Source organism: Eriocheir sinensis, chromosome 38 (assembly GCF_024679095.1).
Source record: "Eriocheir sinensis breed Jianghai 21 chromosome 38, ASM2467909v1, whole genome shotgun sequence".
Taxonomy (NCBI): Eukaryota; Metazoa; Arthropoda; class Malacostraca; order Decapoda; family Varunidae; genus Eriocheir; species Eriocheir sinensis.
The window spans coordinates 6,496,506-6,524,005 of NC_066546.1; the positions used below are offsets into that span (position 1 = coordinate 6,496,506).

General features: G+C 41.0%; 1 protein-coding gene and 1 long non-coding RNA gene across 2 annotated transcripts in view; one reads left to right on the forward strand and one right to left on the reverse strand.

Moving 5' to 3' along the window:
* The window catches only part of LOC127008594 (inter-alpha-trypsin inhibitor heavy chain H1-like), a 145,251-nt gene extending 121,667 nt beyond the window's left edge, over positions 1 to 23,584 (reverse strand). Inside the window, exon 1 of the mRNA XM_050880804.1 lies at positions 22,883 to 23,584. The gene's annotated coding sequence lies outside the window, so the exon portion shown is untranslated. The remainder of the gene's footprint in view (positions 1 to 22,882) is intronic.
* Positions 23,585 to 24,457: 873 nt separating this feature from the next.
* On the forward strand, positions 24,458 to 26,189 carry LOC127008595 (uncharacterized). The gene is made up of 2 exons (XR_007761202.1): positions 24,458 to 24,590; positions 24,890 to 26,189. It is a non-coding gene; the product is annotated as an uncharacterized LOC127008595 (long non-coding RNA).
* The last annotated feature ends 1,311 nt before the right edge of the window (positions 26,190 to 27,500 follow it).

Consider the following 27,500-nt stretch of genomic DNA (forward strand, 5'->3'; position numbering starts at 1 on the left):
GAACTATTCGAAACCTTACTATTTGAGGGACGACTATATATTAATGCGCTTGACGAACGTACAGGAACATTGAAGTCACTCCTGTCACAACGAAATCTCAGTCAGTGCAAGTTTGAAGTAGCAGTATCTCTTTTTTGTACTGGCTCTCTGCAGGATGTTTGTTCCAGTGATCGATGACGGCTCCCGAACCCTCATCTGTCAGTGTCTGCGTGTTTCATTGTGCTTCATTTCCTCCTTGTCGAAATAGTCATGAGTTTTTAGGAGAATTATCATTTTTGCACTGACTCTCTGCAGGATGTTTGTTCCAGTGATCGATGACGGCTCCCGAAACCTCATGTGCGTGTTTCATTGTGCTTCATATCCTCGTTGTCGGGAGTGTTTGGTAATCAGAAAACTGGCTGGGATCGAACTGAGTCTCGTGCTTGAAGGTCTGAGTGTCGTATTCCGTCGTGGTTTTTCTCCTTTTTAAACCTCAGAAAGATTGAGTTAAAGTCCTTTTATGTGGACTTGCAATCAGATCTGAATGGCTCCTCTATCAGTTTTGGAGGAGATGGAGACGGAGGAGGAGGAGGAGGAGGAAATACAGGTGATGAAGTAGGAGAAGAAGGAGGAAACAGAAAATGAAAAGAAGAAAAAAAGAAAAAAATCAAAGACAAAGAGGAAGAAGAGAAAAAGAAAACGATGGATCAAGGAAAGATAAAAGAAGGAGGGACACAAAAGAGGAATGAGGAGGAGGAGGAGGAGAAGGAAATACAGGTGATGAAGCAGGAGAAGGAGGAAAGAGAAAATGAAAAAAGAGAAAAAGAAGATTGTGGATCAAGGAGAGATAAAAGGAGGAACACAAAAGAGGAATGAGGAGGAGGATGAGGAGGAGGAGGAGGAAGAGTCCAGTCCAGTCCAGTAGTAGGCGTGGGATTGCCTTTGCTTTGTAGCGGCTCCCACTTACGTCTTATTCTTGATTGTTGATTGGCGTTGTTGTCTTTTAGTTTTGTTCAGTTTTCTTTTTTCTTCTGTTCCATATTGTTGTAATATAGTTTTTTCTATCTTCAATTTCTTCCAGAGTTGATGGTTCAAACACTAGTATATCGGCTATTAGGTGTTCTCTGCTTTGGTTTTCTGTGTTCTGTAAAAGTTTTGGTTTTGTCTTATTTCTGTATATTCTTCAAAGTCCAACAGAAAATGTTCTAATGTTTCTACTTCTGCACCACAGCACGGACACTCCTCACTCTTCCTCTGAAACCTGTTCCTCCAGTTTAGAGTTAGGGTGTTAGTTCTTCCTCTTAATATTAATTTTGTACCCAATGCGTTATCTGCCCAGGTTTCTTCTTTGAGGTCCTTTTTGTACAATTCATAGACATAGATTCTTAATGTTGACTTTGTCTGTATTTCGTTTTTCCATTTCTCTAAGTCCCATCTCCTTACTTTTTCTATTATATTATTCTTTGTTAAGCTATAGTGTCATATTTATATTTAGTTCATTCATATATTTCTTTAAAGTTTTAGTCCACTTTGTGTTAGTGTGTTCTGTTTCTTTAGGGAATATGTTTCTGGCCAAGTTATTTCTGTCTTCTTTCAGTAGATGTTTAGCAAATAGTAGTTTAATTTTCATGTCTCTGGCATGGCAAGATGAGGCACCAATATCTCCTCTTAGGGCACTGTTGGCGGCATAAGTTGGAACTTGTAATATTGCCCTGTAGACGGAGTTTTCTATTCTCTGTAATTTAGTGATCTCTTCTGCAGTGAATTCCATAATTTCAGCTGAAAAGAGTACTGCTGACAGTGCCGTCCCTTCCAGTAAGTTTTGCCAATTAGTAATCTGTTACAACATCTTGCTATTACACTGTATGTAATGTTAGCTAGCTCACTAGCTTTGCCGAGTCTTTGTTTTTTGAAGTCATTGAAGCAGTTTTTGTTGTTGGTTATTTTGACTCCTAGGTATGTTATACTTTGAGTTACTAGAATATTTTCAATACTAATTTCTTGTTCTTTTTTGTTATATATAAGTATGTTGCTTTTTTCTTTATTTATCATTAATCCATATCTTTCTGCTATTTGCTGTATATTTTTTATACTTTCAGCTGCTTCTTCTATTGAGTGTGATAGTAGTAAGGTGTCATCTGCATAATACAGAATAGGTATTTTAAAGTGTTCATTTTTAAAACCTATGTCCATCATTTATAGTTCTGTAATTATTTCATAGGTTAAGATTGTGAACAGGAACGTCGAGGCATTGCATCCTTGCCTTATACCATTTGTTATATTTAATGTTGTCTGTTTAGTTCCGTTTTGAAATATGTTAGTGAGGTCATCTGTATATATGTTTGTTACAAGATTGATAATTTTGGGGTGGACTTTGTAATTCATCAGCGCTGTAATAAGTCTTTTTCTGTCTACTGAATCAAAAGCTTTTTTAAAATCAAGTGAGGTCACAATCAGTTCTTTTTTCATTTTGTAACTTTGATTTATGCATTATTTTAGTATGTATAAATTGTCTGTGATTCTTCTGTCTTCTGTAAAACCTGATTGCAGTTCACTGATATTGTCCGAGTCTTTCATGTGTTTTTCCAGCTTTTGTCTGAGGATTCCCATAAAAATTTTGTATGAAGTGTTTGTTAAGGCTATGGGCCTTAGGTCAGCTGCAGTGGGTTTGGGCTTTTTCTAGATTAATATAGTGTTAGATGTTTTCCAATTATCACTTATCTCTCCTTCTTCTATTATATTATTGAAACAGTTTGTAAGTTGTGTCACGTACAGGTCACTGCGTTCTAGAATTTTGTAAAGATCTGTTTTTAGTCCGTCTGGTCCTGGAGCTTTTCTTTATTTAATTTTACGTAACTGTCGTTTAACTTCTTTTTTTGATATATGGATATCTGTTTCCTTCATGGGCGGTATGTCTGTTATTTTGCACTGTACGACCATGTCTAAATGTTCCCTTAACTTGATATCCACTTTCCACTCGGTCCACTCGTCTCCATTTGTAACTTTGATGTAATCATTTATTCTATTTTGTATCTCTACCAGCTCGTTTTCATACTGTCGTTGTCTTTCGTTATTCCATACCTCTTCAATCTTGTTTTCTCTGGCTCTGTATACAGTTTTCCAAAAGTCTTCTAATTGTTTTGGTTGTTCAGATATATCCAGTTTTCTTCCATCAGGATCATATAGCAATATATCCTTTTTTACAACAGTTTCTCCTTTCAGTTTCTTTATGTTATCCCATATCATGGTAGTTTTGTTTTGCCCATTCCTGATCTCATTTGTAATTTTCTTTTCGTTTACTGATACAGCATCCCGCACCAAATGCTTAATTTTAGTTTTCTGTGTTTGGTATAAGTTGTTGTATCTTTCTTTTTCTTCAATGTTTTGTGTTTTCTTGCTTGCTTATTATAAGTCCTTCTTTTACTTATTTCCCTTTTTATTTCTTGTGTTATCCAGACTGGTTCATTATCTTTTGCATTTTGTTTTATTCTTCTTTGTATTTGTCTGTCCAAGAATTTATTGCATGCTTCTTTCATGGTATTTTCTAGTTCTTCCAGAGAGACTGTTTTTTCTTTTTAATACATTCTCTATGTATATTTTATAACTATTTATTGTTTCTGTCGTTAGCTTTTGGTATGTGATAATTTTCTTTTCGTCACTATATCCATTTTCCTTGTTTTGTGTCCATATATCAAAGTATGCTGTTAGTAAGTTGTGGCCTGATAGGTCATATTTTTCTTTCCTTTCATCTATTATCATGTTAATAAATTTGCCATACATGCTTTGGAGGAGGAGGCGGCGGAGGAGGAGGAGAGATAGGGTTGAAGGTAGAATACAAGTGGATGGAAATCAGTTGGGGAGAGAATTTTCAATCTTTTTCCTTTAGCAATTATTGAAAATGTGACTAATGATTGCTCCACCGTCTCTTTGTTATAAGACTGGTAAGTGGCAATTATGATCGAAATGGAAAACTCATTAGAGAACACCTTAATTAGTATCTCTCTGTAGTTCCAAGAAAGCATCAAGACGCCTCCCACCCGGTTTTTTTTTTTTTTCAACTTTTATGTTTGTTTGTTCCAATTTTGCTTTCCAGTTTTTCTCTCAAGTTTGTTTGTATTGATGAATGGGGCCCTTCTTTTTTTTTTTTTCTCTCTCTCTCTCTCTCTCTCTCTCTCTCTCTCTCTCTCTCTCTCTCTCTCTCTCTCTCTCTCTCTCTCTCTCTCTCTCTCTCTCTCTCTCTCTCTCTCTCTCTCTCTCTCTCTCTCTCTCTCTCTCTCTCTCTCTCTCTCTCTCTCTCTCTCTCTCTCTCTCTCTCTCTCTCTCTCTCTCTCTCTCTCTCTCTCTCTCTCTCTCTCTCTCTCTCACACTCACCCACCCACACACACACACACACACAACTTTTCTAATAATGATGAGGGATGAAGAACTTCCCACTCTCTGAAACTATTTTTTTCCCATTTAACGAGGCAAATCCCTCTTTGTGTTTGTGATCACCTTATCCTTTTATGAACAAGATGGAAGAGTGAACGAGGGCCGCCGGTAACCTATTATGGCTTAGCTTTTGGAGGCGGCGGAACTTATGTGAGTGTAAGTCCTTAAAGATAATACAGGTGGGTTTGATGAGGTTGTTAACTTGTGATCTTGAAGGCTTGTTAGATTGAGGATTTTATGAATTTCGAGCCTCCCTAATCTTCCTTCTTTCTTTTCTTCCCTCTTTCGTTTGTTCCCTCCTTCTTCCCTTCCTTCTTTCCGTATTGGATTCTTATTGCCTTCATTCCATTTGTTCACTCCTCATTGTCTTCCTTCTTTCCTTCCTTCCCTCCTTTCTTTCTTCCCTTCCACCCTCCGTTCGTCCATTCCTTCCTTCCTTCTTTGCTCTCCCCTCCTTTACTTTCCTTCCTTTGCCTTCTAAATTATTCTCATCCATTCTCTTCACTACTTATCTTACTTCTTTGTTTCCTTCTCTCTTTCGTTCGCTCGTTCCTTCCATCCTTCATTCTTTCATTCTCTCTTTCCTCCCTTCTTTCCTTTCCCACTAATTCAATAAGCTTGCCTTCTTATTGTCTTCATCTCTTTTCACTTTTCCTTTCTTCTTTCCATCCTTCCCTCCTCCGTTCCTTCATTCCTTCGTGCTTTCCTTCCTTCCCTCCTTCGTTGGTTCCTTCGTTCTTGCCTTTCCTTCCATTTGGTGTAAACGCAAAATACATAACGTACTATTCCCTCTGATAAAGGTATGACTGTAAGAGAGTTTTGACCCGGTAAATGTTATTCTTCTTGCTTAAAACATGTCTTGACTGAAAATTGGTTAGGTTACGTAGCGGGAAACATCTCCTTCGCCATAGAGCGCGAATCTCCTCTCTAACTGAGATGAATACAGGCGAATGTTATCCAGGTGAAGAGTTAACCCCATTAGGTATCATGCGTAGGCCGGGGCGGGAGACGTCATATGATTACAGGTAAACTTTCGTCTCAGGTAAAAGTTAAGTTTACTAATATATATATCGGCCAGCGAGGGATCTGTGCGTCCTGGGATCAAAGTTATTCCAGCTGATTGTAGACCACGTGTCCTCACCTGCACTAGATATGAGGGCAGGTAAACTTCGTCCCAGGTAAAAAGTTACTACTACTAAAAGTTCACTAACAATTATACAGGCCGGCGAGGGAACTGTGTGTCCTGTTATTAAAGATTTTCTCGCTGAATGTAGGCCACGCGACCTTACCCGCAAACCCGCGTCCTCCTGGACGCGGCGTCGTCACGCTAACCACTCAGCCACCGCCTCCCAGAGGGGAGTTGTTTGTATCAAGACACTTTTTTTTTTTTTTACGTTTCTGCCTATGGCGCCGATAGGCTTTTTTGAGGGGGCCTAATGGTCGGCCCCAGATTGTTATGGCGCAAGCGTTTATAGTGGCGCCATCCTGCTTGGCTCATGCTGCTCCCCGGAGCTCATCTTTGACCCTCCCTTTAAATCTACACCTGCTTAGGGTAAAAAAAAATGAAGTTCAAATAAAAAATTTAACTTAAATTTTATAAAGGTGAAGGTCAAATTAAAAAAATAACTAATTTAAAAAGTGAAGATCAAATTTTTTAAAAAACTAATTTTAAAAAGGTGAAGGTCAAATTAAAACAACAACTTTAATTAAAAAAAATGAAATTCAAATTTGAAAAGTGAATTTCATAGTAAAATATCTGAAGTTCAAATTAAAATAAGTGAATTTTAATTAAAAAAAATAAATTCAATTTAATAAAAATATTTATTTAAAAAAATTTGAATTCAATTTTTTTAAAAACTGCACTTCAAATAAAAAGATTAAGTTCAATTTAAAACATGGAATTCATATGGATATAACTAATGTGCAATTGTGGAAATATCGCAGTGACAGCATTAGGCTTCAAATGAGTATCAATACCTATAATCGATATTATTTACTCTTATTTTACTGCCAAACAGTTTCAGCAGCATCCTGCTACCATTATTAGTTCGTATACTGTCGTGCGAAGTGCTTTCGCCTCGTTATCGACAAAGATGCTGCTAAAAGAGTCCGGGTTGAGAGGTGGCTTCAGGACAGCATGTGGGGCCACTCGCCGGTGACTGAACAAGCACAAAAACTGTGCTAGATCGGCGTCGCATCGCAATGGCTAGGTTTTAGCTGTGTTAAAACAAGATTAACTTGTATGTATGCATTCAGGTAATCCGGACTGCAAGGAATTGAACAAATTGCAAAGTGTTCAAAGTGTACACCTCTTTGTGGAACAGGCAAAGACGTAAAAAAAAAAATAAACAGCTGACTTTGTTTATAATGCCATGTTGCAGGGTTCATCCGGGCTAACAAATATTATCATACAAAGTCATGTCTACAATGCATGGGTAAGCCAGGAAAACAACTTGAAGAGAACAACAACAACAAGAAGATGGACAATCTGTTGATCGGCGTCTGCGACGCCGATAAAAATCCCGGCTCGTGGCGGCGGGCGGGACGCGAACCCCAAGCTTGACCTCCTGGCCGCCGCGCCCGCACGCTAGCCACTCAGCCTGACCTCTCTCCTGGCCCCTCATTCTTTTTCTCTTTTGTTGGACCAACATCTAGCCAGCTTTTGTTGTTGTTGTTGTTGTTTTGTTTGTTTGCCCTTAAGCTGCCCTCCTTACTGTAAAAAAAACTATGGTAATGTCTGTCCCGGGTAAGGGTTCACCCCGGCACGCAACACGTCTAGACAGGTAAGGGCCGTGAGGGTTTACAGGCATTTGTCGCGCGCCCTCAAGGCAGACTCTATGACGCCCCCGCCGGCAAGGTGCGTGCGAGTGACAGGTAATTGGATGTCACATGTAATGAAATGGTGACCCGCGGTGTTGGTGTTAGTGGTGTTGGTGTGGGTGGTGGTGATAGCAGTGGTGGTGATGGTGGTGGTGGTGGTGGTATGGGTAGTAGTGATAGCGGTGGTGGTGATGGTGGTGGTGGTGGTGGTGTGGGTAGTAGTGATAGCGGTGGTGGTGATGGTGGTGGTGGTGGTGGTGTGGGTAGTAGTGATAGCGGTGGTGGTGATGGTGGTGGTGGTGGTGGTATGGGTAGTAGTGATAGCGGTGGTGGTGATAGTGGTGGTGGTGGTATTGTTGTTTTTGTTGTGATGTGGCTTGTCTCTTAATGAAATTGCTGCTGTTGTTGTTATTGTTGTTGTTGTCGTTGATGTTGTTGCTGATGGCGTATCCGGAACATCCATCTGCATCAGTCGTCCCTCACTAGTACTTTAATACCGGCGGCTCAGGGCTGATCCATCGGACGTGTAGGTAATTCAGCGTAATGGGAGGGCGGTGATGGAGGGCAGCTTTGGCGCCTCCTCGTCACTTTTGTTGGGCCGTGTTGATATCCACGGTCAAGGGTGTGAGGGAATGGCATTTGTTTTTAAGTAAAGGAAGCAGCTCAAGGGGAAAAGAGAGAGAGAGTTGTCTTCATTCTCTCTCTCTCTCTCTCTCTCTCTCTCTCTCTCTCTCTCTCTCTCTCTCTCTCTCTCTCTCTGTCTATCTATTTTTTTTTCTTTTTTGCCTTGAGTTGCTTCCTTTACTGTAAAAAAAAATGTAGGAGTAATCGTCACCCTTCTCTTCCTCCTCCTCTTCATCATCATCATCATCATCTTCATCATCATCATCATCATCGTCGTTGAAACAGTAATTATAAGGCAGCAACTAAGTGATAATAGTTTGAATCATTCTCTAATTATTAACAAAACATGATCACAGTATTATCTCTCTATGTAATTTTGATTGTAACTTGATGTGTTGTCTCTATATGCAACGAAATCAGTGTTGTCATATCGTCATTCACAGGTGTCTTGCGTGTGTTTCCTGCGTAGTGAAAGATTGGTGATGAGTTTGAGACTATTCACCAAGATCAACACATAGTAAAGGGTTTAAGAATAGCTAACAACTACCTCAGAACAATTAACGAACTTACATCATAAAACTGTACACTTCTGGCATTCCAATCTACATCATTAAACTGTACACTTCTTCTGCCTTTGCATCCTACATCATAAAACTGTACACTCCTTCTGCCTTTCCATCCTACATCATGAAACTGTACACTCCTTCTGTCTTTCCATCCTACATCATAAAACTGTACACTCCTGCCTTTCCATCCTACATCATAAAACTGTACACTCCTTCTGTCTTTCCATCCTACATCATAAAACTGTACACTTCTTCTGTCTTTCCATCCTACATCATAAAACTGTACACTCCTTCTGTCTTTCCATCCTACATCATAAAACTGTACACTCCTTCTGCCTTTCCATCCTACATCATAAAACTGTACACTCCTTCTGTCTTTCCATCCTACATCATAAAACTGTACACTCCTTCTGTCCTTCCATCCTACATCATAAAACTGTACACTTCTGTCTTTCCATCCTACATCATAAAACTGTACACTCCTTCTGCCTTTCCATCCTACATCATAAAACTGTACACTCCTTCTGTCTTTCCATCCTACATCATAAAACTGTACACTTCTGTCTTTCCATCCTACATCATAAAACTGTACACTCCTTCTGTCTTTCCATCCTACATCATAAAACTGTACACTCCTGTCCTTCTGTCTCCCCCATCTGTACCTTCACCACTAACCCACTTCCTCTACTTACGATACCTTTGATTAAAAAAAAGGTGTTCAAATATTAAGAATACAAGGGAATATACTTACTTTTGAGGCCATATTCCAGAAGCCATGTAGATATAATGTTTGAAAATGCATATAGCACAGGCTCTTGGTGATTCGGTGATATTAAAAAAAAAGTGTATTGTGTAATCGTGTGTGTGTGTGTGTGTGTGTGTGTGTGTGTGTGTGTGTGTGTTTAGAGTGTGTAGATAAAACAAATGTGGTTCCAGTTAAAACGAAGTATAAACGAACAACCAAACACACACACACACACACACACACACACACACACACACACACACACACACACACACACATAAGGGCATACACATAATAATTTATTGCTTTACCTTGCAAAACACATGGAACGCATTGCTTCACTGACCACAATACTCCAAACACGGCAGGAGGAGAAGAAAAAGAAGAAGAAGAAGAAGAAGAAGAAGAAGAGGAGACTGGAAGAGAAGATAATGGAGTCATCGAATAATAAAAATAACAAAGAGGAAAAATAATGCGTGAAAAAAAACGAAGAAAGAAACAGAAAAGAGAAGAAAAAAAGATAGAAAAGAACGAAAAAAATATACGAAGAGGAAGAGGAGGAGGAAGAAGAGGAAGAGACAGAGAGAGGGAACAATGGGGTCAACGAATAAAAGAAAATCAAAGAAGAGAAAAATAATGCGTGATAAAAACGAAGAAATAAACAAAAAAGGAACGAAAGGAAGGAAGAAGAAAAGAACGAAAAACAAACAAAAAAAAAAGAGGAAATTTAAGGAATGAACCCAAATCACATACAACAGAAGCCACACAAATTAACTGATCCTTCGTTTTCTTTTTCCCGTTTTCTGTTTTGTTTTCGTTTTCTTTTTCCCGTTTTTTCTTTTGAACCGCCGCCGGAAATTTTGTTTGTTTTGAAATCCGAAAAAAAGGAACAAAAAAACAACAACACGAGAATTAAATGATCATACCGAGAGAGAGAGAGAGAGAGAGATGGGTCGACCAATGTTGCCTAGACGACCGGGTCACCAATCCCTATCTCGTATTCATCTCTCTCTCTCTCTCTCTCTCTCTCTCTCTCGGGCGAAAATGGTAAAAGTGAAGGTAATTCCAGGTAATTCCAACCCAATTAACCTTCTTAACAGGTATTTCATTGAGTGGTCTCTTTAAACGTGAGAAAATGGCAACAAACACACACACACACACACACACACACACACACACACACACACACACACACACACACACACACGCACACACACACACACACACGTAAACATTCGAGCATAAGGAGGCGACATAAATCTTTGCCTCCTCTGTCCATATTAGCGAAAATCTCAATGCGTGTTCATGAATCTATACAGCGAGTGAGTGACGTTTGTGTGTTTGCTCTTTATGGGGTGTTTGTCCTTGTCCGGAGATTAAAGAGAGGGCAGAAAAATAGCGTCAACTCTTATATAAATACATTTCTGAATTAAACACTTGTAATACTTATATATATTTACCTTTGAATGTCACTCTTTGTTACTCTAGATTTTCTTTATTTAGTTTATCTGCCTTGTGTCATCTAATTAGTAAAGTAGGACGTCAAAGTTAGTCAGTAGGATATCAAATTTGGCGTTCATATAGGAAGCCGAGTAGAAGAAAAAAAAGAAAAAGTAGTAGGTGAAGGATATTGGTGAAGAGAGAAAGCGAAGGATATAGAGAGGAGGAATAGGAAGGGAGGTGAAGAGGGAAGGATTGGAAGGAGCGAAGGAGGTAAAGCAAAGGATATAAAAAGGAGGAATAGGAAGGAGCGAAGGATATTAAAATGGAGGAATAGGAAAGGAGGTGAAGAGGGAAGGATTGAACGGAGCGAAGGATATTAAAAAGGAGAAATAGGAAGGGAAGTGAAGAGGGAAGGACTGGAAGGAGCGAAGGAGAGAAAGCGAAGGATATTAAAAAGGAGAAATAAGAAGGAAGGTGAAGAGGGAAGGATTGGAAATAGCGAAGGAAGGAAAGCAAAGGATATCAAAAAGGAGAAATAGGAAGGAAGGATTGGAAGGAGCGAAGGAGGGAAAGCGAAGGATATCAAAAAGGAGAAATGAAAAGAAAGGTGAAGAGGGAAGGATCGGAAGGAGCGAAGGATATGAAAAGGAGGAATAGGAAGGGAGATAAAAAAAAAAGAATATGAGCTAAGAGGAGGAAAGGTAAGAAGAAGGAATGAAGGGATGAGATAAAATAAGGAAGCATTTCAAGAAGTCGGTTTAGTTTCAAGTCTTTTCTTTGTGGGTATTTGGAGTTCATCACTATCACCACCACCACCATCACCACCACCACCACCATCACCACCACCACCACCATCACCACCACCACCACCATCACACGTCTTCGCGTCCCTGTGGCATGAAATGTGTGCGACCTAACTTCAGAGATTCATGAGCCACGACAAACCGACACGAAGACCCTCCAAGCTTAGCAGAATCCTCGACGTTTCCAGACAGGCTGTCGAAGGACGTGGAGGGAGAGGAAGGGAAGTCGCAAAATGTAAAGAGAGAGTGAATTAGATAGATGGATATATAGATAGAGAGGTGGATAGATAGATAGATGGATAGATAGATAGATAGGGAGAGGAAAAAATGAAAGCATGGAGCAAAATTATGAGTGGGAATATTGCAGGAATGGAAATGAGATCTGTTATTTTTTTTTTTTTGGTAACACTGCAGACAAAAAGGTAACACACACACACACACACACACACACACACACACACACACACACACACACACACACACACACACACACACACACACACACACACACACACACACACACACACGCCAGAGAACTAAATAGAAGGAAAGAAAAGTAGGGGAAAATGTAGAATTAATGCGAGAATAATAGAATTTAATTAGGATTCTTTTTTCTGTTTATGATTCATGAGAAGATCCTTCCTTACGTTCACTCCATGTTTGTGTGTGTGTGTGTGTGTGTGTGTGTGTGTGTGTGTGTTTCAAGGGTTCTCTGTAAGTCCCCGAAAAGTTGGTGTGTACTCAATTATCTCTCTCTCTCTCTCTCTCTCTCTCTCTCTCTCTCTCTCTCTCTCTCTCTCTCTCTCACACACACACACACACACACACACACACACATTATTCATACCCGATATCAAATCTAACACACACACACACACACACACACACACACACACACACACACACACGCTCCGGTGGCTCAATTGGTAGAGTGCTGCGCTGCGAGGCTTAACGGCCAAACAGGAGGCGGCTCGAGCCCGCTCAGGCCGGATACTTTCGGTTGACTAGGAGTGGTTACTGTCCCCCCTTGAGCAAATGGGATGGGGTGTGTGGTGTGTGAGGTCCTGGCAGTACCCAGAGATCGACGATAATGAGCACTTGCTTACGTCGGAAGGTACTGCTGGCAAAAGCGAATCCAACTCGTGATCAGGCCGTGGTGCATTACACACACACACACACACACACACACACACACACACATACATACGTACATACATACATACACACCATAGTTACTGCCAAATTATTTACCCAACCAAACATGAGAGAGAGAGAGAGAGAGAGAGAGAGAGAGAGAGAGAGAGAGAGAGAGAGAGAGAGAGAGAGAGAATGAATAAGATAAAGAATGACGTCAACTTTGGAAAGATAAATCCTACTACTACTATTACTACTACTACTGCTACTACTACTACTATTACTACTTTTACTACAACTACAATCACCTAAAGCTATAATTCCTACCCAAATCACCACCACCACCACCACCACCACTACCATAAAAAAAAACTACCCACAACATAACAAACCCTCAGAATTAATCACCCTCACCCTCGCCACCAAATGTTCCCAACGAGCCCTCACCTGACATGCCTGGCACTCACCTCATTAATAGGAGACCACGGTGAAAGAATAATTGCTTCATTTAACACCGGAAAAGTTCTTGACGCACCCGTACCCAGGAGACTCGAATTACACACACACAACTCGACCTTTTGGGCTGGAGAATGACTTACTCGTGGAATGGTTTAGACACGGGGAAATAGACGGGAAAATATCGTGGGAAGAAACGGGAAAAAATCGTGTGAATAGGAAGGTGAAAAATGAAGGGAGTGACATTTCTGTGCTTCCTGGTTTCTGTTCTTTCTTCTTGTTTGTGAGTTGGTCTGGACTAGGAAAGGAACGGGAAAATATCGTGGAAAAAGACGGGAAAAAATCGTGTGAATAGGAAGGTGAAAAATGAAGGGAGTGACATTTCTGTGCTTCCTTGTTTCTGTTCTTTCTTCTTGTTTGTGAGTTGGTCTGGACTAGGAAGGGAACGGGAAAATATCGTGGAAAAAGACGGGAAAAAATCGTGTGAATAGGAAGGTGAAAAATGAATAGAGTGACATTTCTGTGCTTCCTGGTTTCTGTTCTTTCTTCTTGTTTGTGAGTTGGTCTGGACTAGGAAGGGAACGGGAAAAAGACGGGAAAATATCGTGGAAAAAGACGGGGAAAAATCGTGAGAAATGAAGGGTGAAAAAATGGAGAGAGAGTGATTGGTCTCGACACGGAAAGGAAAAGAAAATAGGAAAATATCGGGATGAAAAGGAGGGAAAAAATCGAGGCGGTATGATGCTAATTGGAGTGAAAGATATTCCGTTTTTTATCCTTTTTTTTTTATTATTGACACTGCGTTCATCGTGTGTGTGTGTGTGTGTGTGTGTGTGTGTGTGTGTGTGTGTGTTTACTGTGGTCAAAAACGTCTCTCTCCTTTTTCTCTCCTCTATTTGTCTTCTCCATTTCCTTTAGTCTTCATCTTTATTATTGAGTATATTTACCTCCTCTCTCTCTCTCTCTCTCTCTCTCTCTCTCTCTCTCTCTCTCTCTCTCTCTCTCTCTCTCTCTCTCTCTCTCTCTCTCTATCTCGGTCTCTCTCTCTCTCTCTCTCTCTCTCTCTCTCTCTCTCTCTCTCTCTCTCTCTCTCTCTCTCTCTCTCTCTCTCTCTCTCTCTCTCTCTCTCTCTCTCTCTCTCTCTCTCTCTATCAGTATCTATCTAATTATCTATGTATGTGTGTTTGTGTATGTAACCTCAATATTAAAGCAGGGAGACACATTAACAAACCACTAACTCACCCACTCTCTGTATTGTCTTGAAAGGGTCTCTTGTTGATGTATTACTTTCTTTCTCTTCTCTTTTTCTCATATTCGTTCCCAGCAGTATAATGTATGTAAATTAGTGTGTGTGCTACTCCTCTGTGCGCGCCAGCTAACTGTTCTCTCTTATGTCCGTGGGTGCGTGTGTAATTCATTCATTCATTCAGTCAGTCAGTCAGTCAGTTAGTCAGTCAGTCAGTTAGTCATCCCCTCCTCATGGTCTGATCTCGTCCTGGACTTGTGATCGACTGCTAATACTCCTCCCGGAAATAGCTTTTGTGAGGTTTAATTTTTACTCTTTCATTAATACTTTTACATATATTTTTTTTAATTGGTGCCTTTCCCACATTCATTTTCATAGATTTAGCTGATTAGTCTCGTGTTTGTTTATTACCGCCCGCAAAACAACTTAGCGGGAGGTATTGTTTTCAGCTGTGTAAATTGTTTTTCTTTTATTTTTTTGGTCTGTAACGCGATAACTTTTGAACCATTACAGCTAGGATGTTGAAACTTCATAGGTGGACTACTAATGGCCCCCCCACCGGACCAGTTCGATTTTCAAGGTCAAAAATCAAAGGTCAAGGTCACCGAGGTCAAAAATGCATTTTTTCACATTTTGAGCTCGGACCAGAGGGTGTTGGCAGCGGGCGGTTTGCACTCGTTAGTGTCCAATGTCTAGTATTTTTTTCTGCTTTTTCTTTCTTTCTTTTTCCTTCCTTTCTTCCCTGCTTTCTATCATTCTTCCTTTCCTTCCTTCCCTCTTTCTTTCCTTTCTTTCCTTCTTTCCTTCCTTCCTTCTTTCTTTTCTTTCTTCCTTTCATTCTCTCCTCCCTGCCTTCTTCCTTTCCTTCCATCTTTCTTTCTCTTTTCGTTTCTTCTCTTTCTTTTCTTTCATAACACTTCGTCGCTCTAATCTTCACGTCACTCCTACGCGTCTATGTCACGTCCGTTGATTTCGTGTATAACCTTTACGAAACACTTATTACGTCACTAACCTTATACAAATAGAGATGACTCCCCCAGCCCCTCTCTCTCTCTCTCTCTCTCTCTCTCTCTCTCTCTCTCTCTCTCTCTCTCTCTCTCTCTCTCTGGTAAGTCTGTTGCAATCTGAGCTTTTCCTTCCTGACTTCTTATTAAAAAATGTCACCTCTCAACATTACTCCTCCTCCTCCTCCTCCTCCTCCTCCTCCTCCTCCTCCTCTTCATCATCATTCCCATATCTTTATTCTTATTTTTATTCCTTCATATTCCTTTTTTGCTTCTTTTCTTTCCTTTCCCGCTTTCTTTATTTTTTTTAATTCCCCTTTTCCTTCTGACTATCTATTTTTTTCTCGTTTCTTTCTTTTTTCTTTCTTTCCTTTCTTCTTTTCTTCTTTCTTCCTTTCATTCTTTCCTTCCCCCCCTTCCTTCTTTCTTCCCTTATTTTTTTTTCTTTCACCCCTTCCTTCTTTCTCGTTTTCTTTCTTTCCTTCTTCCTTTCGTTCTTTCCTTACTCCTTCCTTCTTTCTCGCTTTCTTTCTTTCCTTCTTCCTTTCATTCATTCCTACCCCCTTCCTTCTTTCTCGTTTTCTTTCTTTCCTTCTTTCTTCCTTTTCTTCCTTCCTTCCTTCTTTCTCGTTTTCTTTCTTTCCTTTTTTCTTCCTTTCATTCTTTCCTTCCCCCTTCCTTCTTTCTCGTTTCCTTCCTTCTTTCCTTCCTTTCGTTCTTTCATTTCTTCTTCCTTCTTTTTCGCTTTCTTTCTTTCCTTCTTCCTTTCATTCTTTCCTTCCCCCTTCCTTCTTTCTCGCTTTCCTTCTTTCCTTTTTTCTTCCTTCCTTCCTCCTCCTCCTTCTCTCTTATTTTCTCCAATTTCTTTCTCCATTTCCGTCTTCAATTTCCTCCGCGTAATCTTCCTCATTTCTCTTCCTCATTTTGATTACAATTTTTTTTTTTTCATAATCGTCTCTTTCCTCTTTCTCTCCTTTGTTTCTCGTCTTCTCCTTTTCCTTAAGTTTTCATCATCATTATTCAGTATATTTACCTCCTCTATTTTTTTTTTTTTTACCTTCTCTATCTATATCTATCTATCTATCTCTGTTTCCATAAGCCACTTCCTCCTCCTCCTCCTCCTCCTCCTCCTCCTCCTGTAACTCTTCCTCCGTAGATTACAAGTAGTAGCGGTAGTAAACAGACACCCTCGCCATAGACCGACAGGTCTTCTGGTGTCTGTTCTTCCTATGTATTCCTATATATTCCTCCTCCTCTTCTGTTTTTCTCATCCTCTTCCTTTTATGTTACTGCTTCTTTTCATTAATCTCTTCCTTCTCCAGCTCCTCCTCCCTTTTTTTACCCTCTTTTTCCTCCTCCTCCTCCTCCTCCTCCTCCTCCTATCAGCCTATCAAAACGAAGAATGCGAGGCGATCTAATAGAAGTGTTTAAAATGTTTAAAGGATTCAGTGATATTAATGCGGAAGATTACTTTACAATTGATCGATCAAATAGAACAAGAAGAAATCACAATTTCAAGATAAGTGGTAAAAGATTCTCGTCGCACGAAGCCAAACACTTCTTCTTCAATCGAGTCGTTAATGTTTGGAACTCTACCCTGTGATGTCGTTGATAGTACAACAGTTACGGCCTTCAAGAATATATTAGACAAGTATTTTGAATCCAACCAGCAACTAAGATATTACTCATTGTCGTAATAACGTTAAGTTCTTTCGAATACTGGTGTCCTTGTCCGTTTTTATCGCCCGGTTAGTGGTAGCAGTAATGGTAGTTCTTTCCTCTTTCCTACATAATTTCCATGTAGTTTTTCCATGCTGCATGGTTCTTTTTCCTTTTCTGCCAGCTTTGGCTGGAGGGATGGGGGGTGGGGAGGAGCCTTCGCCTTTGCTGTCCTTCATCTTCCACCTTTGATTAGATAGTTAGTGTAGCTTGTCACAAACAGCCTCGTAAGACCAGCAGGTCTGCTGTTGTTTGTTCTTCCTTTTGTGTTCCTTTGTGTTCCTCCTCCTCTATATCCTCTTTCTCTTTTGTAGCATTGACATTTTCCATTTTCCATTCTTCTCCAGCTTTTATCATCATTATCATTATTCTAATTATTGTTGTTGTTGTTGTTGTCGTCATCATTAGAGCCCTCGTCACCATCATTAGCATCATCATTATCATCATCATCGTTAGGGTCAATCGAAAGAGCGGCCGAGGCATGACTAATTAACCTGAAACTCGTGCACAACAACAAACAAGTGAGAAAGAGGCAGGTATGAGAGAGAGAGAGAGAGAGAGTTAAACACACACACACACACACACACACACACACACACACAGAGCAGGTGATATGAGGGGGCTTTAAAAGGGTATCTACCTGTCCATTTAAAGAGCAAAGGTGAAAGTAAAGCCCCGTTCACACTGTGCCGACTCTGGGCCACGACGACCCACGACTCTAGGGTACACGAGGTTTTGGGTGTTGATGTGAAAGGGTCGGGCATGTCTTGAATGAGGTTTAGAAACGGTCGCCGAATGTTGAGCGGACGTCGGGACGGGAGTGTGAGGTCGTGAGAGTTAGCGCTAAAAAGTATTCCATGCTAAACTTCCACGACAAGAGTCGGCAAAGGTCTGGACCAACGGTCATTTCCGATTGAGGTCTGAGGGAGGTCGGGGACAGTCGTCACAACTGTCCCCAACAGTCTTGGCTTGTCCTGAGACAGTCGTGAAGACTGTCGGGGCCATTTTTCAATTTTTTACAGTTTCTTGTCGTGCGGCACAGTCGTTGGTGCCGACTAATTAAGAATAATGAGGGACTGTCGTGACGACAGTCTTCGCCTAATGAAGGACGTTCGTGACGACTGTCGGCTCAGAAATATTGGCTAACAGTCGCCATCAGGAGATTTATATTTTCATTTTGCAATCACACGCACAACAACTTCTGGGCATGGTAACGTTTCATTTGCACAAATTTGGGAGCCGCACAGCACGCACGCATTCCCGCTGCCTCTCTCTTGGTTTGAATGACACAACGAGGGTTGCCAATCTGAGGTCAGAAAAATGTGGAATGCAACATCTCACTGTCCAATACGGAATGGATCCATATTTTAAGAAACGGGTGGCAACCCTATTATTTATCGAGCCTGCCATGACTGACAGCCGCTGCCCGCTGCTAGTGGAGGCAGGAGGAAAGGGGGAGGGACGTTACGACGCGTATTTTACACGTATTTTATGACGAACCTTGACAAAGTTTACAGGCTGGTTTTGTGATTAACCGAAAAATGCGATCACTACAATATTAAAATACTGAGTTTTATTTGCTTAACCATTCAGACAACCAAATACGAAACAGATGGCGTTCCTTATTGGTTCAATACGTAACGTTACCTTTCACTTTCGAATACAGAACGATTCTGTATTTAAGGAACGGATGGCAACCCTAGACACAACGGAGTCTCAGCCCATCACAGCCTATATACCCCAGGACCCATGAAGAGTGCTTTTAAGATGTCTACGGCCAAAATATCCTTTTAAAATTCTGGGTTCTGGGTAGAATTCGGCGACATTCGGCAAGGCTGCCGCCAAAAGTCACGAAGACAGTCGGTCAACTCCTTGGCAACTGTTGGCCAGCAGGTTGGCCAACCAGTTGACAGACAGTCTGCAAGACTGTCGTCAAGACCGTCTCCGACTGTCAGCCAATCGGCCGGCGGTTGGAGTCGTGGTTGTCATAGACATGGCGCCATTTCAAAAAATGACCGTTGAGCTTTGTCTTGAGTCTAGACCTCTTTCAAGACATGCCCGACCCTTTTTTCACATCAACACCCAAGACCTCGTGTACCCTATAAAAAAAAAAAAAAAGTGTCCAAATTAACTGGGCCAATTTAATTGCACCGAGAAGCCCCTCCCCCATACTGGCTAAGCTCCGCCCCCTCTCACCCGATTGGTTGTTCATGACATCATGTATTGTTTCAGAGACACGTGCCAAATATATATGATTGAGATAATCTAGTTATAATCGTGTCGTGGGTAGTCGTGGCCCAGAGTCGGCACAATGTGAACGGGGCTTTAGGGGGGAGGGGGTTGAAAAATTAAAGAGAGAGAGCGAGAGAGGGAGAGCAAGTCAGTTAGGGAACTTTTTTGCATGCTTGGGAAGGGACAAAGGTGACAGGTTAAGAGAGAGAGAGAGAGAATTTGGATGTGGGAGGCTCAGAAGAGATGAAGGAAGAGAAAAAAAGAGAGAGAGAGAGAGAGACTAGTGAACAAACAAGCTAATTTGACGAGTGATTCTCAACATGGGAGGGCACGAGAGAGAGAGAGAGAGAGCGGAAGGATGACGTGTGTATCTCTCTCTCTCTCTCTCTCTCTCTCTCTCTCTCTCTCTCACCTGGATACCATAATCTTTTTGACCTTCACCTTCGCTGTATCTCGTTGACCTTTCACTTCACCCATACATCCTTCTCCCCTTAACTCCTCTTCCTCCTCTTTCTCCTCCTCCTTCCTCCTCACTCTTCCTTCCTCTGCCATTTCTTCATCCTTCTCCCTCACGTTTTTGTTTTCTCTCTCCCTTCATCTGTTTCCTTTGTTTTTCTTCTCATTCTTGTTTAATTTTTCTGCTAACTCTTCCTTCTGTTCTTCCTTTCTTCCTCTCTTCCTTTCTTTCACTGACTATTTACTTTTTCTTCTTAATTTCTTTCTTCCGTCCTCTCTCTCTCTCTCTCTCTCTCTCTCTCTCTCTCTCTCTCTCTCTCTCTCTCTCTCTCTCTCTCTCTCTCTCTCTCTCTCTCTCTCTCTCTCTCTCTCTCTCTCTCTCTCTCTCTCTCTCTCTCTCTCTCTCTCTCTCTCTCTCTCTCTCTCTTTCTTCCTCTTCCTACACATCTTCATTTTCCTTTCTCCTTTTCTCTCCTTTACCTGATTTGTGTTTTCCCTTCTTTCCTTCCCTTTTCCCTTTCCTCCTAATCTCTCTTTCTAAATTTTTTTCTCTTTTCTTTCATATCCCTGACTTGTGTTCTTCATTTCCATTTATTTTCACCTTTTCTTTCATGTATCTGACTTTGTTTTCTTTCTTTTCTTCTCGTTTTCCCCCTAATCTCTTTCTATCTCCTTTTTCTTTCTTTCTTCCTACTCTGCTCCCCTTTCCTCTCTCTTCATCTCTCGTTCTGTGTCATCCGTCTCTTCTTTCTATCTATATATTATCACTTTCTCTCTATCTGTCTTTCTATTATTTGTCTTCTCTTTTGCTTAACGTTATTCTCCTTTGCTTATTCAACTCTCCTTCCCCCATTTCTTTCGCATTCTTCGCCTCCTTTCTTCCCTGTTTCCTTCCTTCTCTCCATTCTCCTACTTCTGTTTCACTCTCTCTTTCGTATCTCCTTTCCATCTCTCATATCCCGAAATTGACCTCTCTTTCGGCCACCTCTTTTGATTCTTTTTTTTTTTTTAGGAGTAGCGAGTAGCGGGCTTTTTTATTATTGTTTCCTTTTTTGTGCCCTTGAGCTGTCTCCTTTGTTGTAAAAAAAAAAAAAAATTATCTCTCCTATTAGTCATCATCCGCTATTTCTACCTATTTACTATTTCCTTCTCCCTCAGGTGACCTCATGACCTAACCTGACCCTTCCCACCCATCTTTCTTTATCATCTGTTTATAAATCTCTTTCTATCTCCTATTACTCATCATCCACTATTTCAAACTATTTCCCTCTCTCTCAGGTGACCTCATGACCTAACCTGACCCCTCCCACCCATCTTTCTTTATCATCTGTTTATATATCTCTTTCTATCTCCTATTACTCATCATCCACTATTTCAACCTATTTCCCTCTCTCTCAGGTGGCCTCGTGACCTAACCTGACCCTCCCCACACCTCCCTCCGCCCCCCACCTGCCCAGGCTGTCAAACTTTCACTGATTTCCGTTGCAGTGAGTTATGTTTAGCGCTGACCCGCCCCAGGACACACACGGGATATTAGTGACAACAACAACAACCGCAGTTTCATCACCAACACCCTCAAACCCCCTCCCCTTAATGGGTTCGTTTTAACATGTATGGGCCAGTGGGTGTTGGCTATACTGCAGGGGACTAATGGTTTTGAATCTAGAATTAATCTCTCTCTCTCTCTCTCTCTCTCTCTCTCTCTCTCTCTCTCTCTCTCTCTCTCTCTCTCTCTCTCTCTCTCTCTCTCTCTCTCTCTCGTCTGTATATTTTTTGTTTTTAAATCTGGAATGTCTGTCTCTTTCTCTATATATTTCAACTTTTTTTTCTCTTCCTATTTCTCTGTCGTTTCTCTCTCTTTCTATCTCTATCTATCATCTGTCTTCCTATCCTCATCTCTCTCTCTCTCTCTCTCTCTCTCTCTCTCTCTCTCTCTCTCTCTCTCTCTCTCTCTCTCATTAGTCATCCTCCGCCATTTCCTTACCTCCTTTTTTCTATTCTTTCCTCCCTTTCTTTCCCTTTATGTTCATTTTATTCCTTTTCCTTCTCTTTTGATCTCCTCTTTCTCTCTTCCTTTTTTCTATTCCTCTTCCTTTCCCTTGATTAAATTCTATCTCACCTCTGTTTTGCTTTTTTCACCTTGCTGTGGCTGAGAGAGAGAGAGAGAGAGAGAGAGAGAGAGAGAGAGAGAGAGAGAGAGAGACTAGTAGCAGCATCATTGGTAATCCCAGATCCACTGTAGCCTCATCAGTAGTCTATCACCACTAATAATAGCCTCCTTGTATTCGGTAAGCATTAAAACCTAACCCCGCTGCCGCTTTCCTCATATATTGGCAACTGTGTGTGCTTTTAACATTGAGATATTTGGGGGGTTTTGTTTGTTTTGTTTGTTTGTTTGTTTGTTTCTTTATCATTTTCATTCATTGCAACGTGGTTTGGTTTGCTTTTTAAAGACGAGAGGTGAAACGTCGACTCGGTAACTTTTTTCTCCAGTCATGTCTTTTTTTTTTAATGTTATAACTTTTTGAAATCGAGGAATATACACATTTTTTTTACTCATGTTTTTTCTTTTCTTCTTTCTTTCCTTCTTCTTCCCTTCTTCCTTCCTTCCTTCCTTTCTTTCTCTATTGCTTTCTTTCAAACCTTTCTTTCTTAGTATTTCGTATAAACACACTGATTTTACTTTTTCTTTCCTTCTTTCTTTCCTTCTTCCTTTTATTCCTTCCTTTCTCTTGCTTTCTTTCACGCCTCTTTTCTTCTTTCTTCCCTTCTTCTTCCCTTCTTCCTTCCTTTCTTTCTTTCTCTATTGCTTTCTTTCAAACCTTTCTGTCTTAGTATTTCGCATAAACACACTGACTACTTTTTCTTTCCTTCTTTCTTTCCTTCTTCCTTCCTTCCTTTCTTTCTCTTGCTTTCTCTCACGTCTCTGTTCTTGCTTAGTATTTCGTTGACTATACTTTTTATTTTCTTCTTTCTTCCCTTCTTCCTTTCTCCCTACAGTAAGAAGGAAGACCTCCCTCAAACAACGCTTATATGATATGTCTTACACGTATCATCAAACCATCGACTTCCATAAAAGAAAAATATTATGAGAACTTTCAATTCGAGGAGCAAAAATCACAACTTGGTGACTCTCCTTCCCCACATGTATCCTGAAAAAGCCTTGGCAAGTGTTATGAGAACTTAGAAATCGAAGAGCAAACATCGAACTCGTGTTTACTTACCCTTCAAATTCCTGTCGTGTGTGAGATGAGAGTAGCCCAGGGGAGACCGTGGGGGGATAGGCCATACCCCCGTTTCCCTCCCCAGCTGTCCGGGGAGGGAGGTTGGGGAGCCGTCCGAGGGTAGAGGGAAGGAGGAAGACGTGGGAAGTGAAGGAAAGGGAGGTAGGAAACGGGAAGTGGAAGGAGGTATGGGGAAGAGAAGTGGGAGGTAAAGGGAGGAAGAAAAGTAAAGGGAAGAGGGAAAGAGAAGGTAAAAGGAGGAAGAAGGAAAGTAAAGAAGGAAAAAGAGGAGCGAGAGAAGCGAAAGAAAGGAAAGGGAGGAGAAAAAAAAGGTGAGTGACGGAAGCGAAGGAGAGTAAAGAAAGGAAGAGAGAAAGAGAAAGTAAAAGAGGAGGAAGACGAGGAAAGCGAAGGAAAGTGAAGAAGGGGAGAGAGAAACGGAAAAGGAAAGGAAGCAGACGAGAGAAACGAAGAAAATGAAGAGGAAAAGAGAGAAAGGGAACGTATAGGTAAGGTGTAAAAATAAATAGAGTTGTGAAGGAACGAAATGGGGAAGAAGAAAACAGGAATGAAGGAATAAAAATAAATAGGGATGAAAGAAATGATAAAGATAAATCAAAGAAAGAAGGAAGATAGATATGAAGAGAAAAGAGAGACAAGAAAAAAGAGAAGAGAAGTGGGAGGAGGAGAAAGAGGAGGAGGAGGAGGAGGAGGAGGAGGAGGAGGAGGAGGAGGAGGAGGAGGAGGAGGGGAAAAGTAAAGATGGAGGAGAGGAAGGAAGGAGGGAAGGAATGCAGAAGGAAGAAAGAGGAGAAGAAAAAAGAAATGAGGGAAGAAAAAAAAAGTAAATGAGAAAGGGAAGAAAGAGACAAATGAGGATGAGAGAGAAAGGAAAAGAAAAACAAATACGGAAGAAAAAAGAAAAGAAAAAAAATGCGTAAAGGAAAGAGATATTAAAGAAAGCAGGAGGATAAGGAAAAGAGAGAAAGGAAAAGAAAGAAAAAAAATACCTCGATACCAACAATAGCAAAAGAAGCCAAGAATAAACTGAGACCCGGAGAAAGAGAGACAGACAGACAGAGAAACAGACAGACAGACAGGCGTTCCCGTTCCTTGGTCTTGCTCTACTCCAGTTGTTGTTGTTGTTGTTGTTTGTGGTGGTGGCGGTGGAAGACGGCAACGGTGGTGGTGGTGGTGGTGGTGGCGGTGAAGGTCGCTATATAGGCTGACGTGAGGGAGAACAAGGGAGGAGGAAGCATCGCACCTTAAGGACAGCAAGGATTCTCAGAAGGAGGAGGCGTGTGGGGGGGCGAGGGGGGGTGGGAACAGGATACAGGGGGGCTCAGAAGACTAATAAACCTGCGTGGGTGCTGAAAAGTAATAAAGAGACGCGCTTTAACGGGTAAACATCGATAAACTTGAGTGTAAACTGTTTATCTCTTGACCTAAACAGCCTATCGTGTTATCCATGTGAAGGCAAGTGACAGGGGAGACAAAGGAAAGGAAGAAAACAAAAGAGAATCAAAAAGAACCACAGCGAATGAAAGGACTCGAAGGCTTGTTTACATCTTAACTTTAACAGCCTATCGTGTTATCAATGTGCAGGCAAGCGACGGGGAAGACAAAGGAATAGAAGAGAAGAAAAGAGAAGGCGACAGAAAACAACTCGGGTCTGAATTAGCTATGAGAGGACGCGAATGAATGATAGGTTTGTTTACATCTTAACTTAAACAGCCTATCGTGTTATCAATGTGCAGACAAGCGACAGGGAAGACAAAGGAATAGAAGAAAAGAAAAGAGAAGGAGACAGAAAACAACTCGGGTCTGAATTAGCTATGAAAGGACGCGAATGAATGAAAGGTTTGTTTACATCTTAACTTAAACAGCCTATCGTGTTATCAATGTGCAGGCAAGCGACAGGGAAGACAAAGGAATAGAAGAAAAGAGAAGGCGACAGAAAACAACTCGGGTCTGAATTAGCTATGAAAGGACGCGAATGAATGAAAGGTTTACTTACATCTTAACCTAAACAGCTTATCGTGTTATCAATGTGCAGGCAAGCGACAGGGAAAACAAAGGAATAGAAGAAAAGAAAAGAGAAGGAGACAGAAAACAACTCGGGTCTGAATTAGCTATGAAAGGACACGAATGAATGATAGGTTTACTAACTTTACTTACATCTTAACCTAAACAGCTTATCGTGTTATCAATGTGCAGGCAAGCGACAGGGAAAACAAAGGAATAGAAGAGAAGAAAAGAGAAGGCGACAGAAAACAACTCGGGTCTGAATTAGCAATGAAAGGACACGAATGAATGATATGTTTACTTACATCTTAACCTAAACAGCTTATCGTGTTATCCATGTGAAGGCGAGTGACGGGGAAAACAAAGGAATAGAAGAAAAGAGAAGGCGACAGAAAACAACTCGGGTCTGAATTAGCTATGAAAGGACACGAGTGAATGATAGGTTTGTTTGCATCTTGACTTAAACAGCCTGTCTTCTTATCCATGTGCTGGCAAATGACGGGGACAAGAGAGGAACAAAAGAGAGCGAAAGGAAGCAAAAGAGAAGGCGACAGAAAACAACTCGGGTCTGAATTAGCTATGAAAGGACACGAATGAATGATAGGTTTACTTACATCTTAACTTTAACAGGCTATCGTGTTATCTATGTGCAGGCAAGCGACAGGGAAGACAAAAGAATAGAAGAGAGCTAAAAAAAAGGCGACAGAAAACAACTCGGGTCTGAATTAGCTATGAAAGGACGCGAATGTAAGGCTTGTTTACATCTTAACTTTAACAGGCTATCGTGTTATCTATGTGCAGGCAAGCGACAGGGAAGACAAAAGAATAGAAGAGAGCTAAAAAGAAGGCGACAGAAAACAACTCGAGTTTGAATTAGCTATGAAAGGACACGAATGAATGATAGGTTTGTTTACAGCTTAACCTAAACAGCTCATCGTGTTATCCATGTGAAGGCGAGTGACAGGGAAGAGAGAGGAACAAAAAAGAGCGAAAGGAAGCAAAAGAGAAGGCGACAGAAAACAACTCGAGTCTGAACTAGCTATGAAAGGGCGCGAATTAATGAAAGGTTTGTTTACATCTTAACTTAAACAGCCTGTCGTGTTATCTGTGTGCAGACAAGCGACAGAGAAGACAAAGGAATAGAAGAGAAGAAAAGAGAAGGCGACAGAAAACAACTCGGGTCTGAATTAGCTATGAAAGGACACGAATGAATGATAGGTTTGTTTACAGCTTAACCTAAACAGTCTGTCGTGTTATCCATGTGAAGGCGAGTGACAGGGAAGAGAGAGGAACGAAAGAGAGCGAAAGGAAACAACAGAGAAGGCGACAGAAAACAACTCGGGTCTGAATTAGCTATGAAAGGGCGCGAATTAATGAAAGGTTTGTTTACATCTTAACTTAAACAGCCTGTCGTGTTATCTATGTGCAGGCAAGCGACAGGGAAGACAAAGGAATAAAAGAGAAGAAAAAAGAAGGCGACAGAAAACAACTCGGGTCTGAATTAGCTATGAAAGGACGCGAATGAATGAAAGGTTTGTTTACAGCTTAACCTAAACAGCTTATCGTGTTATCCATGTGAAGGCGAGTGACAGGGAAAAGAGAAGAACGAGAGAGAGCGAAAGAGAACAAATGCAAAGATGACAGTTAAAACTCGCCTCAGAATTTGCCATACAAGGACACGATTGAAAAGTTTATTTACATCTTGACTTAAACATTTTCTCGTGTCATCCATGTGAAGGCGAGTGACAGAGAACCCAAAGAAACAAAAGGAAACCGGAGAAAACAAAGAGAACTAAAGCGAAAATGATAAATAACACACAATAGCACACGATTGGAAAGTTTGTTTACATATTCACTTAAACCACTTCTCGTGTGATCCATTTGACAGGAAAGGCCAAGGACGAAAACGAACAAGAGAGAAGGCGACAGATAACATTCGCCGCATAATTAACCATGAAAGGACACGAATGAGAGTAAAGAAAGGAAGAGAGGAAGAGAAGGTAAAGACGGAGGAAAGCGAAGGACAGTGAAGAAGGGGAGAGAGAAACGGAAAAGGAAAGGAAGCAGACGAGAGAAACGAAGAAAATGAAGAGGGAAAGAGAGAAAGGGAACGTAAAGGTAAGGTGTGAAAATGAATAGAGTTGTGAAGGGACGAAATGAGGAAGAAGAAAACAGGAAGGCAAAGGAGCGAAAGAAAACCAAAGAAAACAAAAGAGAACAAAAGCAAAGATGATAGATAACACTCGTCTCAGAATTAGCCATGAAAGGACCCGAATGAAAAGTGTGTTTACATCTTAACCCAAACAGCCTGAACGAAAGGAACGAAAGAGAACAAAAAATAATAAAAGCGAGGACGATACAAAACCCTTGGCTCAGAATTCGCCATATAAGGACACGAAAGGAAGATCCAAGTTATTCAAAAGGAAGAAAGAACTCATACGGATGCGAGAGGTCTGTGGAAGCCGAAAAATGGATGATCTCCCTAATAGAAAGGTAGATCATGATAGGGTTTCCTGGGACGGCGTGCAGGTAAGGTAAATGAAAGGTATAAGGAGGGATTCAGGTAGGGGTAGGACCGTAGGATTAGGCAAGG